Raw genomic sequence first — 13,216 nt, forward strand, 5'->3', positions numbered from 1 at the left:
CTCAATGGATGAAGAGGCTAGTGTGTCTGTCTCTTGATATGTCTCTCTGTCTGTCTAAAGGAGGAAGCCTCCCAGTACTCGACCCACCTGGAGGGATGCCAATTGCCACCCTGAAGCAGCAGAGGGCGCCCGCATTGCAGGCCGAGGGGGACACTGGATGGAAATTCGCAGGCTTGCCTGGGCAGCCCGTGCATCCCGCTTCAGCCCTCTCTGTAGCTGCCCCCGCCCCGCTCCCTGACAACCCCGCACTCGCTTCCCCGCAGCTGAAAAACACAGAGATGAGCACCTCGTGTACCTAGGGTAGTAGAGGCCTAGCCCAGGACCAGCCAAGAGGGAGATCTGAACAAATACACGGGCTCGGTGGGTCAGCCCCGACTTCTCAATGCAGACCCTGATCACAGCGCGCCGGCCTCGGGTGGGCTGGCTGAGCTGGAAACTTGCATACTCTGAACCTGGCGCAGGAGAGGCCGCCCCCAGGCCAGGCGCTTGTGGGGATGGGAGCAAACTGATCGGCTAACCCGAGGCAGTCCGCTCCCCGCGACGTCCGTGTCCCTTGGGCTCACCTGGACAGACTCCCAGGACCTGGCTGACAAGGAGAATTAATTGCCGCACACCTGCGGTAGCAGAGGCCGCCCCGAGGCCAGGAGAGGGGGGATGGTAGGAAAATGACCGACTCGCCGAGGCATCCCTCTTGCGTTCTGGGCCGCCTCCGTGTCTGCCGCTGACCACTTCCCCTGTCCTTCCCTCGCCGGCTCCCAGGAGCAGGCTGACTTCAAGGGCTTGCGTCCGGCGAACTTGGGTTAGCGGAGGCCGCCCAGAGGCAAGGCAGCTAGGGACATGGGAGAAAATCCTCTGGTTCCCCAGGGGCACCCTATTCCCCGGGCCCCGCCGCCGAACCACGAAGCCAGACGGCACCCCGCCTCTAGTGTGTCTGTCTGTTTGACTGCTTGCCTGACTGACTATCTATTGGAGGATGGTTGAAGCTAGACTATGTGTGTGCCTGTCTGTCTCTCCAACGGAGGAGGAGGCGACTAGTATGACTCTCTATTTGCCTGCCTCTCTATCGATCTGTCTAGCTATCTATCTATGTGGGGAGGCATAGCAGTAAGATAGTGTGTCATTTATAATTCTGTCTGTTGGAGTAGAATTTTAGTGTGACTATATAACTATCTAGCTCTTTGAGGAAGAGGAGAAGGCTTGTGTGTGTGTGTGTGTGTGTGTGCGTGCTCGTGAGGATCTGTCTATCTATGTATCTGTATCTAAAGGGGGAGGAGGCTACTGTATCTGTCTATCAGTCTATGTATGTATCTGATGGAGGAAGAGTAGGCTAGTATGTCTGTCTGGCTGTCTATTATCAGATATGTATGTATGTACCTATACCTAATGGAAAAGAATGAGGAGGCTTGATTATCTATCCCTCGGTCTGTCAGAGGAGGAGAAGACTAGTGTTTGTCTCTCTGTGTATCTTAGAGATTTCTCTATGTATATCTAATGGAGAAGATGGAGGATTTCATGTGTCTGGCTATCTGTCTGTCTCTCTAACAGGAGAAGGTAGAGGCTAGTGTGTGAATGCGTCAGTCTCACATTCCATCTATCTAAAGGAGGAGTAGAAATAGTCTATACCGTTTGTCTGTTTATTATCTAATGGAGAAGGCGATTAGTGTGTCTCTCTACCTACTTAATTGAGGGCTGGTAGGAGGGAAGGTTGTGTGTGGGTTTGGGTTTGTGTGTGTGTGTGTGTGTGTCTGTCTGTCTGTGTATGTATGTATCTGTCTACCTATATAATGGATTAGGAGGAGAAGGTTAAGACATATGGGTGTTTCTAAATGGAGGAAGAGGCTAGTGTGTCTGTCTGTCTATTTTTTGTCTCTCTCTCTAATGGAGGAAGCCTCCCTTTAATAGGCCCAGCTGGAGGGATGCCAATTCCCACCCTGAAGCAGCAGAGGGCGCCCTTATTGCACGCCGAGAGGGACACTGGATGGAAATCCAAAGGCTTCCCTGGACAGCCCGTGCATCCCTCTTCTTCCCTCTGTGTAGGCGCCACCGCCACTCCAACCCCCCACCCCGCCCCCTGACCACCCCGCACTTGCCTCCCGGGAGCCGGAAAACACCGAGATGTGTACATCGTGTACCTAGGGTAGCAGAGACCAACCCTAGGACCGGTCAACGGGGAGATCTGTGCAAATACACGGGCTCGGTGGAGCAGCCCCGCCTCCTCAATGCAGCCCCTAAGAACACCGCGCCTGCCTAAGGGCACAGGCTGAGCTGGAAACATGCATATTGGGAACCTGGGGAAGGAGAGGCCGCCCCCAGGCCAGGCGCTTGTGGAGATGGGAGCAAACTGATCGGCTCACCCGAGGCATTCCTCTAGAAGCGACATCCCTGTCCCCTGAGCACACCTCGACAGCTTCCTAGGACCTGGCTGACAAGGACAACTAAATCCCGCACTCCTGGGGTAGCAGAGGCTGCCCCGTTGCCAGGAGAGGGGGAAATGGGAGGAAAATGACCGATTCGCCGAGGCATCCCCCTTAGATGCTCTGCCGCTTCCGGAGCTGCCGCTGACCTCTTCCACTTTCCTTACAACGCCTGCTGCCACGAGCAGGCTAACTTGAAAGCTTCAGTCCGTCGAATTTGGGGGAGCGGGGGCCGCCCCCAGGCAAGGCAGCTAGGGACATGGGATGAAATCCTATGGCTCGCCAGGGGCACAACTGTCCCCGGTCGACGCCGCTGAAGCCCAACCCCAAACTGCACACCGCCTCACGTGTGTCAGTCTGTCTGACTGCCTGGCTGATTGTCTATCTATTGGAGGATGCGAGAGGCTAGACTATGTGTGTGTCTGTCTATATATCTACTGGAGGAGGAGGCGAAAATTATGTCTCTCCATTTGCCTGCCTCTCTAACTATCTATCTCTCTATCTATCTGTGTATCTATCAATCTGTGTAAAAATCGACCTATGTAGTGCAGGCACAGCAGTAGGCAAGTGTGTCTTTTTATTTGTGTGTCTGTTGGAGCAGGAATTTAGTGTTTCTATCTCCCAATCTACCTACTTGAGGAAGAGGAGGATGCTAGCCTGTGTGTATGTGTGTGTGTGCGTGTGCGTGCGGGTCTCTTTATCAAAGTATGTGTAACAGAAAGGGAAGAGGCTACTGTGTCTGTCTAACATTCTATGTGTGCATGTAATGGAGGAGGAGTAAGCTAGTAAGTCTCTCTGTCTATATATGAGATATCTATCTATGCACCTGTATGTATTCGAGAAGAAGGAGGAGGCTAGAGTGTCTATCTCTCTGTCTGTCAGAGCAGGAGAAGAGTAGTGTGTCTGTCTGTCTGTGTGTCTGTGAGTGTGTCTCTATCTATATCAAATGGAGAAGTAGAAATAATCCCATGTGTCTGGCTATCTCTCAGTATCTCTAACAGGAGAAGGTAGCGGCTACTGGGTGTATCGGTCAATCTAACTTTCCATCTGTCAAATGGAGGAGGAGAAAAAATGTATTAAGTTTGTCTATCTATTATCTAATGGAGGAGGAGATTAGTGTGTCTCTCTCCCTACTTAATTGAGGAGTAGGAAGAGGCTAGTGTGTGTATGTGTGTGTGTGTGTCTGTCTATATATGTATCTGTCTACCTATATAATGAATGAGGAGGAGGAGGTTAGGATATACGGCTGTTTCTCAATGGATGAAGAGGCTAGTGTGTCTGTCTGTCTCTTGATATGTCTCTCTGTCTGTCTAAAGGAGGAAGCCTCCCAGTACTCGACCCACCTGGAGGGATGCCAATTGCCACCCTGAAGCAGCAGAGGGCGCCCGCATTGCAGGCCGAGGGGGACACTGGATGGAAATTCGCAGGCTTGCCTGGGCAGCCCGTGCATCCCGCTTCAGCCCTCTCTGTAGCTGCCCCCGCCCCGCTCCCTGACAACCCCGCACTCGCTTCCCCGCAGCTGAAAAACACAGAGATGAGCACCTCGTGTACCTAGGGTAGTAGAGGCCTAGCCCAGGACCAGCCAAGAGGGAGATCTGAACAAATACACGGGCTCGGTGGGTCAGCCCCGACTTCTCAATGCAGACCCTGATCACAGCGCGCCGGCCTCGGGTGGGCTGGCTGAGCTGGAAACTTGCATACTCTGAACCTGGCGCAGGACAGGCCGCCCCCAGGCCAGGCGCTTGTGGGGATGGGAGCAAACTGATCGGCTAACCCGAGGCAGTCCGCTCCCCGCGACGTCCGTGTCCCTTGGGCTCACCTGGACAGACTCCCAGGTCCTGGCTGACAAGGAGAATTAATTGCCGCACACCTGCGGTAGCAGAGGCCGCCCCGAGGCCAGGAGAGGGGGGATGGTAGGAAAATGACCGACTCGCCGAGGCATCCCTCTTGCGTTCTGGGCCGCCTCCGTGTCTGCCGCTGACCACTTTCCCTGTCCTTCCCTCGCCGGCTCCCAGGAGCAGGCTGACTTCAAGGGCTTGCGTCCGGCGAACTTGGGTTAGCGGAGGCCGCCCAGAGGCAAGGCAGCTAGGGACATGGGAGAAAATCCTCTGGTTCACCAGGGGCACCCTATTCCCCGGGCCCCGCCGCCGAACCACGTAGCCAGACGGCACCCCGCCTCTAGTGTGTCTGTCTGTTTGACTGCTTGCCTGACTGACTATCTATTGGAGGATGGTTGAAGCTAGACTATGTGTGTGTCTGTCTGTCTCTCCAACGGAGGAGGAGGCGACTAGTATGACTCTCTATTTGCCTGCCTCTCTATCGATCTGGCTAGCTATCTATCTATGTGGGGAGGCATAGCAGTAAGATAGTGTGTCATTTATAATTCTGTCTGTTGGAGTAGAATTTTAGTGTGACTATATAACTATCTAGCTCTTTGAGGAAGAGGAGAAGGCTTGTGTGTGTTTGTGTGTGTGTGTGTGCGTGCTCGTGAGGATCTGTCTATCTATGTATCTGTATCTAAAGGGGGAGGAGGCTACTGTATCTGTCTATCAGTCTATGTATGTATCTGATGGAGGAAGAGTAGGCTAGTATGTCTGTCTGGCTGTCTCTTATCAGATATGTATGTATGTACCTATACCTAATGGAAAAGAATGAGGAGGCTTGATTATCTATCCCTCGGTCTGTCAGAGGAGGAGAAGACTAGTGTTTGTCTCTCTGTGTATCTTAGAGATTTCTCTATGTATATCTAATGGAGAAGATGGAGGATTTCATGTGTCTGGCTATCTGTCTGTCTCTCTAACAGGAGAAGGTAGAGGCTAGTGTGTGAATGCGTCAGTCTCACATTCCATCTATCGAAAGGAGGAGTAGAAATAGTCTATACCGTTTGTCTGTTTATTATCTAATGGAGAAGGCGATTAGTGTGTCTCTCTACCTACTTAATTGAGGACTGGTAGGAGGGAAGGTTGTGTGTGGGTTTGGGTTTGTGTGTGTGTGTGTGTCTGTCTTTCTGTCTGTCTGTGTATGAATGTATCTGTCTACCTATATAATGGATTAGGAGGAGGAGGTTAAGACATATGGGTGTTTCTAAATGGAGGAAGAGGCTAGTGTGTCTGTCTGTCTATTTTTTGTCTCTCTCTCTAATGGAGGAAGCCTCCCTTTATTAGGCCCAGCTGGAGGGATGCCAATTCCCACCCTGAAGCAGCAGAGGGCGCCCTTATTGCACGCCGAGAGGGACACTGGATGGAAATCCAAAGGCTTCCCTGGACAGCCCGTGCATCCCTCTTCTTCCCTCTGTGTAGGCGCCACCGCCACTCCAACCCCCCACCCCGCCCCCTGACCACCCCGCACTTGCCTCCCGGGAGCCGGAAAACACCGAGATGTGTACATCGTGTACCTAGGGTAGCAGAGACCAACCCTAGGACCGGTCAACGGGGATATCTGTGCAAATACACGGGCTCGGTGGAGCAGCCCCGCCTCCTCAATGCAGCCCCTAAGAACACCGCGCCTGCCTAAGGGCACAGGCTGAGCTGGAAACATGCATATTGGGAACCTGGGGAAGGAGAGGCCGCCCCCAGGCCAGGCGCTTGTGGAGATGGGAGCAAACTGATCGGCTCACCCGAGGCATTCCTCTAGAAGCGACATCCCTGTCCCCTGAGCACACCTCGACAGCTTCCTAGGACCTGGCTGACAAGGACAACTAAATCCCGCACTCCTGGGGTAGCAGAGGCTGCCCCGTTGCCAGGAGAGGGGGAAATGGGAGGAAAATGACCGATTCGCCGAGGCATCCCCCTTAGATGCTCTGCCGCTTCCGGAGCTGCCGCTGACCTCTTCCACTTTCCTTACAACGCCTGCTGCCACGAGCAGGCTAACTTGAAAGCTTCAGTCCGTCGAATTTGGGGGAGCGGGGGCCGCCCCCAGGCAAGGCAGCTAGGGACATGGGATGAAATCCTATGGCTCGCCAGGGGCACAACTGTCCCCGGTCGCCGCCTCTGAAGCCCAACCCCAAACTGCACACCGCCTCACGTGTGTCAGTCTGTCTGACTGCCTGGCTGATTGTCTATCTATTGGAGGATGCGAGAGGCTAGACTATGTGTGTGTCTGTCTATATATCTACTGGAGGAGGAGGCGAAAATTATGTCTCTCCATTTGCCTGCCTCTCTATCTATCTATCTCTCTATCTATCTGTGTATCTATCAATCTGTGTAAAAATCGACCTATGTAGTGCAGGCACAGCAGTAGGCAAGTGTGTCTTTTTATTTGTGTGTCTGTTGGAGCAGGAATTTAGTGTTTCTATCTCCCTATCTACCTACTTGAGGAAGAGGAGGATGCTAGCCTGTGTGTATGTGTGTGTGTGTGTGTGTGCGTGCGGGTCTCTTTATCAAAGTATGTGTAACAAAAAGGGGAAGAGGCTACTGTGTCTGTCTAACAGTCTATGTGTGCATGTAATGGAGGAGGAGTAAGCTAGTAAGTCTCTCTGTCTATATATGAGATATCTATCTATGCACCTGTATGTATTCGAGAAGAAGGAGGAGGCTAGAGTGTCTATCTCTCTGTCTGTCAGAGCAGGAGAAGAGTAGTGTGTCTGTCTGTCTGTGTGTCTGTGAGTGTGTCTCTATCTATATCAAATGGAGAAGTAGAAATAATCCCATGTGTCTGGCTATCTCTCAGTATCTCTAACAGGAGAAGGTAGCGGCTACTGGGTGTATCGGTCAATCTCACTTTCCATCTGTCAAATGGAGGAGGAGAAAAAATGTATTAAGTTTGTCTATCTATTATCTAATGGAGGAGGAGATTAGTGTGTCTCTCTCCCTACTTAATTGAGGAGTAGGAAGAGGCTAGTGTGTGTATGTGTGTGTGTGTGTCTGTCTATATATGTATCTGTCTACCTATATAATGAATGAGGAGGAGGAGGTTAGGATATACGGCTGTTTCTCAATGGATGAAGAGGCTAGTGTGTCTGTCTGTCTCTTGATATGTCTCTCTGTCTGTCTAAAGGAGGAAGCCTCCCAGTACTCGACCCACCTGGAGGGATGCCAATTGCCACCCTGAAGCAGCAGAGGGCGCCCGCATTGCAGGCCGAGGGGGACACTGGATGGAAATTCGCAGGCTTGCCTGGGCAGCCCGTGCATCCCGCTTCAGCCCTCTCTGTAGCTGCCCCCGCCCCGCTCCCTGACAACCCCGCACTCGCTTCCCCGCAGCTGAAAAACACAGAGATGAGCACCTCGTGTACCTAGGGTAGTAGAGGCCTAGCCCAGGACCAGCCAAGAGGGAGATCTGAACAAATACACGGGCTCGGTGGGTCAGCCCCGACTTCTCAATGCAGACCCTGATCACAGCGCGCCGGCCTCGGGTGGGCTGGCTGAGCTGGAAACTTGCATACTCTGAACCTGGTGCAGGAGAGGCCGCCCCCAGGCCAGGCGCTTGTGGGGATGGGAGCAAACTGATCGGCTAACCCGAGGCAGTCCGCTCCCCGCGACGTCCGTGTCCCTTGGGCTCACCTGGACAGACTCCCAGGACCTGGCTGACAAGGAGAATTAATTGCCGCACACCTGCGGTAGCGGAGGCCGCCCCGAGGCCAGGAGAGGGGGGATGGTAGGAAAATGACCGACTCGCCGAGGCATCCCTCTTGCGTTCTGGGCCGCCTCCGTGTCTGCCGCTGACCACTTCCCCTGTCCTTCCCTCGCCGGCTCCCAGGAGCAGGCTGACTTCAAGGGCTTGCGTCCGGCGAACTTGGGTTAGCGGAGGCCGCCCAGAGGCAAGGCAGCTAGGGACATGGGAGAAAATCCTCTGGTTCACCAGGGGCACCCTATTCCCCGGGCCCCGCCGCCGAACCACGTAGCCAGACGGCACCCCGCCTCTAGTGTGCCTGTCTGTTTGACTGCTTGCCTGACTGACTATGTATTGGAGGATGGTTGAAGCTAGACTATGTGTGTGTCTGTCTGTCTCTCCAACGGAGGAGGAGGCGACTAGTATGACTCTCTATTTGCCTGCCTCTCTATCGATTTGGCTAGCTATCTATCTATGTGGGGAGGCATAGCAGTAAGATAGTGTGTCATTTATAATTCTGTCTGTTGGAGTAGAATTTTAGTGTGACTATGTAACTATCTAGCTCTTTGAGGAAGAGGAGAAGGCTTGTGTGTGTGTGTGTGTGTGTGAGTGCGTGCTCGTGAGGATCTGTCTATCTATGTATCTGTATCTAAAGGGGGAGGAGGCTACTGTATCTGTCTATCAGTCTATGTATGTATCTGATGGAGGAAGAGTAGGCTAGTATGTCTGGCTGGCTGTCTATTATCAGATATGTATGTATGTACCTATACCTAATGGAAAAGAATGAGGAGGCTTGATTATCTATCCCTCGGTCTGTCAGAGGAGGAGAAGACTAGTGTTTGTCTCTCTGTGTATCTTAGAGATTTCTCTATGTATATCTAATGGAGAAGATGGAGGATTTCATGTGTCTGGCTATCTGTCTGTCTCTCTAACAGGAGAAGGTAGAGGCTAGTGTGTGAATGCGTCAGTCTCACATTCCATCTATCTAAAGGAGGAGTAGAAATAGTCTATACCGTTTGTCTGTTTATTATCTAATGGAGAAGGCGATTAGTGTGTCTCTCTACCTACTTAATTGAGGACTGGTAGGAGGGAAGGTTGTGTGTGGGTTTGGGTTTGTGTGTGTGTGTGTGTGTGTCTGTCTGTCTGTCTGTGTATGTATGTATCTGTCTACCTATATAATGGATTAGGAGGAGAAGGTTAAGACATATGGGTGTTTCTAAATGGAGGAAGAGGCTAGTGTGTCTGTCTGTCTATTTTTTGTCTCTCTCTCTAATGGAGGAAGCCTCCCTTTATTAGGCCCAGCTGGAGGGATCCCAATTCCCACCCTGAAGCAGCAGAGGGCGCCCTTATTGCACGCCGAGAGGGACACTGGATGGAAATCCAAAGGCTTCCCTGGACAGCCCGTGCATCCCTCTTCTTCCCTCTGTGTAGGCGCCACCGCCACTCCAACCCCCCACCCCGCCCCCTGACCACCCCGCACTTGCCTCCCGGGAGCCGGAAAACACCGAGATGTGTACATCGTGTACCTAGGGTAGCAGAGACCAACCCTAGGACCGGTCAACGGGGGAGATCTGTGCAAATACACGGGCTCGGTGGAGCAGCCCCGCCTCCTCAATGCAGCCCCTAAGAACACCGCGCCTGCCTAAGGGCACAGGCTGAGCTGGAAACATGCATATTGGGAACCTGGGGAAGGAGAGGCCGCCCCCAGGCCAGGCGCTTGTGGAGATGGGAGCAAACTGATCGGCTCACCCGAGGCATTCCTCTAGAAGCGACATCCCTGTCCCCTTAGCACACCTCGACAGCTTACTAGGACCTGGCTGACAAGGACAACTAAATCCCGCACTCCTGGGGTAGCAGAGGCTGCCTCGTTGCCAGGAGAGGGGGAAATGGGAGGAAAATGACCGATTCGCCGAGGCATCCCCCTTAGATGCTCTGCCGCTTCCGGAGCTGCCGCTGACCTCTTCCACTTTCCTTACAACGCCTGCTGCCACGAGCAGGCTAACTTGAAAGCTTCAGTCCGTCGAATTTGGGGGAGCGGGGGCCGCCCCCAGGCAAGGCAGCTAGGGACATGGGATGAAATCCTATGGCTCGCCAGGGGCACAACTGTCCCTGGTCGCCGCCGCTGAAGCCCAACCCCAAACTGCACACCGCCTCACGTGTGTCAGTCTGTCTGACTGCCTGGCTGATTGTCTATCTATTGGAGGATGCGAGAGGCTAGACTATGTGTGTGTCTGTCTATATATCTACTGGAGGAGGAGGCGAAAATTATGTCTCTCCATTTGCCTGCCTCTCTAACTATCTATCTCTCTATCTATCTGTGTATCTATCAATCTGTGTAAAAATCGACCTATGTAGTGCAGGCACAGCAGTAGGCAAGTGTGTCTTTTTATTTGTGTGTCTGTTGGAGCAGGAATTTAGTGTTTCTATCTCCCTATCTAACTACTTGAGGAAGAGGAGGATGCTAGCCTGTGTGTATGTGTGTGTGTGTGTGTGTGCGTGCGGGTCTCTTTATCAAAGTATGTGTAACAAAAAGGGGAAGAGGCTACTGTGTCTGTCTAACAGTCTATGTGTGCATGTAATGGAGGAGGAGTAAGCTAGTAAGTCTCTCTGTCTATATATGAGATATCTATCTATGCACCTGTATGTATTCGAGAAGAAGGAGGAGGCTAGAGTGTCTATCTCTCTGTCTGTCAGAGCAGGAGAAGAGTAGTGTGTCTGTCTGTCTGTGTGTCTGTGAGTGTGTCTCTATCTATATCAAATGGAGAAGTAGAAATAATCCCATGTGTCTGGCTATCTCTCAGTATCTCTAACAGGAGAAGGTAGCGGCTACTGGGTGTATCGGTCAATCTCACTTTCCATCTGTCAAATGGAGGAGGAGAAAAAATGTATTAAGTTTGTCTATCTATTATCTAATGGAGGAGGAGATTAGTGTGTCTCTCTCCCTACTTAATTGAGGAGTAGGAAGAGGCTAGTGTGTGTATGTGTGTGTGTGTGTCTGTCTATATATGTATCTGTCTACCTATATAATGAATGAGGAGGAGGAGGTTAGGATATACGGCTGTTTCTCAATGGATGAAGAGGCTAGTGTGTCTGTCTGTCTCTTGATATGTCTCTCTGTCTGTCTAAAGGAGGAAGCCTCCCAGTACTCGACCCACCTGGAGGGATGCCAATTGCCACCCTGAAGCAGCAGAGGGCGCCCGCATTGCAGGCCGAGGGGGACACTGGATGGAAATTCGCAGGCTTGCCTGGGCAGCCCGTGCATCCCGCTTCAGCCCTCTCTGTAGCTGCCCCCGCCCCGCTCCCTGACAACCCCGCACTCGCTTCCCCGCAGCTGAAAAACACAGAGATGAGCACCTCGTGTACCTAGGGTAGTAGAGGCCTAGCCCAGGACCAGCCAAGAGGGAGATCTGAACAAATACACGGGCTCGGTGGGTCAGCCCCGACTTCTCAATGCAGACCCTGATCACAGCGCGCCGGCCTCGGGTGGGCTGGCTGAGCTGGAAACTTGCATACTCTGAACCTGGCGCAGGACAGGCCGCCCCCAGGCCAGGCGCTTGTGGGGATGGGAGCAAACTGATCGGCTAACCCGAGGCAGTCCGCTCCCCGCGACGACCGTGTCCCTTGGGCTCACCTGGACAGACTCCCAGGACCTGGCTGACAAGGAGAATTAATTGCCGCACACCTGCGGTAGCAGAGGCCGCCCCGAGGCCAGGAGAGGGGGGATGGTAGGAAAATGACCGACTCGCCGAGGCATCCCTCTTGCGTTCTGGGCCGCCTCCGTGTCTGCCGCTGACCACTTCCCCTGTCCTTCCCTCGCCGGCTCCCAGGAGCAGGCTGACTTCAAGGGCTTGCGTCCGGCGAACTTGGGTTAGCGGAGGCCGCCCAGAGGCAAGGCAGCTAGGGACATGGGAGAAAATCCTCTGGTTCACCAGGGGCACCCTATTCCCCGGGCCCCGCCGCCGAACCACGTAGCCAGACGGCACCCCGCCTCTAGTGTGCCTGTCTGTTTGACTGCTTGCCTGACTGACTATCTATTGGAGGATGGTTGAAGCTAGACTATGTGTGTGTCTGTCTGTCTCTCCAACGGAGGAGGAGGCGACTAGTATGACTCTCTATTTGCCTGCCTCTCTATCGATCTGGCTAGCTATCTATCTATGTGGGGAGGCATAGCAGTAAGATAGTGTGTCATTTATAATTCTGTCTGTTGGAGTAGAATTTTAGTGTGACTATGTAACTATCTAGCTCTTTGAGGAAGAGGAGAAGGCTTGTGTGTGTGTGTGTGTGTGTGTGAGTGCGTGCTCGTGAGGATCTGTCTATCTATGTATCTGTATCTAAAGGGGGAGGAGGCTACTGTATCTGTCTATCAGTCTATGTATGTATCTGATGGAGGAAGAGTAGGCTAGTATGTCTGTCTGGCTGTCTATTATCAGATATGTATGTATGTACCTATACCTAATGGAAAAGAATGAGGAGGCTTGATTATCTATCCCTCGGTCTGTCAGAGGAGGAGAAGACTAGTGTTTGTCTCTCTGTGTATCTTAGAGATTTCTCTATGTATATCTAATGGAGAAGATGGAGGATTTCATGTGTCTGGCTATCTGTCTGTCTCTCTAACAGGAGAAGGTAGAGGCTAGTGTGTGAATGCGTCAGTCTCACATTCCATCTATCTAAAGGAGGAGTAGAAATAGTCTATACCGTTTGTCTATTTATTATCTAATGGAGAAGGCGACTAGTGTGTCTCTCTACCTACTTAATTGAGGATTGGGAGGAGGCAAGGTTGTGTGTGTGTGTGTGTGTGTGTGTGTGTGTGTGTGTGTGTGTCTATCTATGTATGTATCTGTCTACCTATATAATGGATGAGGAGGAGGAGGTTAGGATATATGGGTGTTTCTCATTGGATGAAGAGGCTAGTGTGTCTGTCTGTCTATATATTTGTCTCTCTCTGTAATGGAGGAAGCCTCCCTTTATTAGACCCAGCTGGAGGGATGCCAATTCCCACCCTGAAGCAGCAGAGGGTTCCCTCATTGCACGCCGAGGGGGACACTGGATGGAAATCCACAGGCTTCCCTGGACAGCCCGTGCATCCCGCTTCAGCCCTCTCTGTAGCTGCCCCCGCCCCGCCCCCGCGCGACCCGTCCCCGCCCCCTGACCACCCCGCACTCGCTTCCCGGGACCTGGAAAACACAGAGATGAGCACCTCGTGGACCTAGGGTAGTAGAGGCCTACCCCAGGACCAGCCAAGAGGGAGATCTGAA

At 52.7% G+C, this 13,216-nt stretch overlaps 1 long non-coding RNA gene across 2 annotated transcripts in view; it reads left to right on the plus strand.

Moving 5' to 3' along the window:
* Positions 1 to 11,565, plus strand: part of LOC141578878 (uncharacterized) — a 29,691-nt gene extending 18,126 nt beyond the window's left edge. For both annotated transcript variants that reach the window (XR_012509728.1, XR_012509730.1), the window contains exons 6-9: positions 61 to 360; positions 3,731 to 4,030; positions 7,410 to 7,709; positions 11,090 to 11,565. This is a non-coding gene — a long non-coding RNA (uncharacterized LOC141578878). The remainder of the gene's footprint in view (positions 1 to 60; positions 361 to 3,730; positions 4,031 to 7,409; positions 7,710 to 11,089) is intronic.
* The last annotated feature ends 1,651 nt before the right edge of the window (positions 11,566 to 13,216 follow it).

Source organism: Camelus bactrianus, chromosome 1, assembly GCF_048773025.1.
Source record: "Camelus bactrianus isolate YW-2024 breed Bactrian camel chromosome 1, ASM4877302v1, whole genome shotgun sequence".
NCBI lineage: Eukaryota > Metazoa > Chordata > Mammalia > Artiodactyla > Camelidae > Camelus > Camelus bactrianus.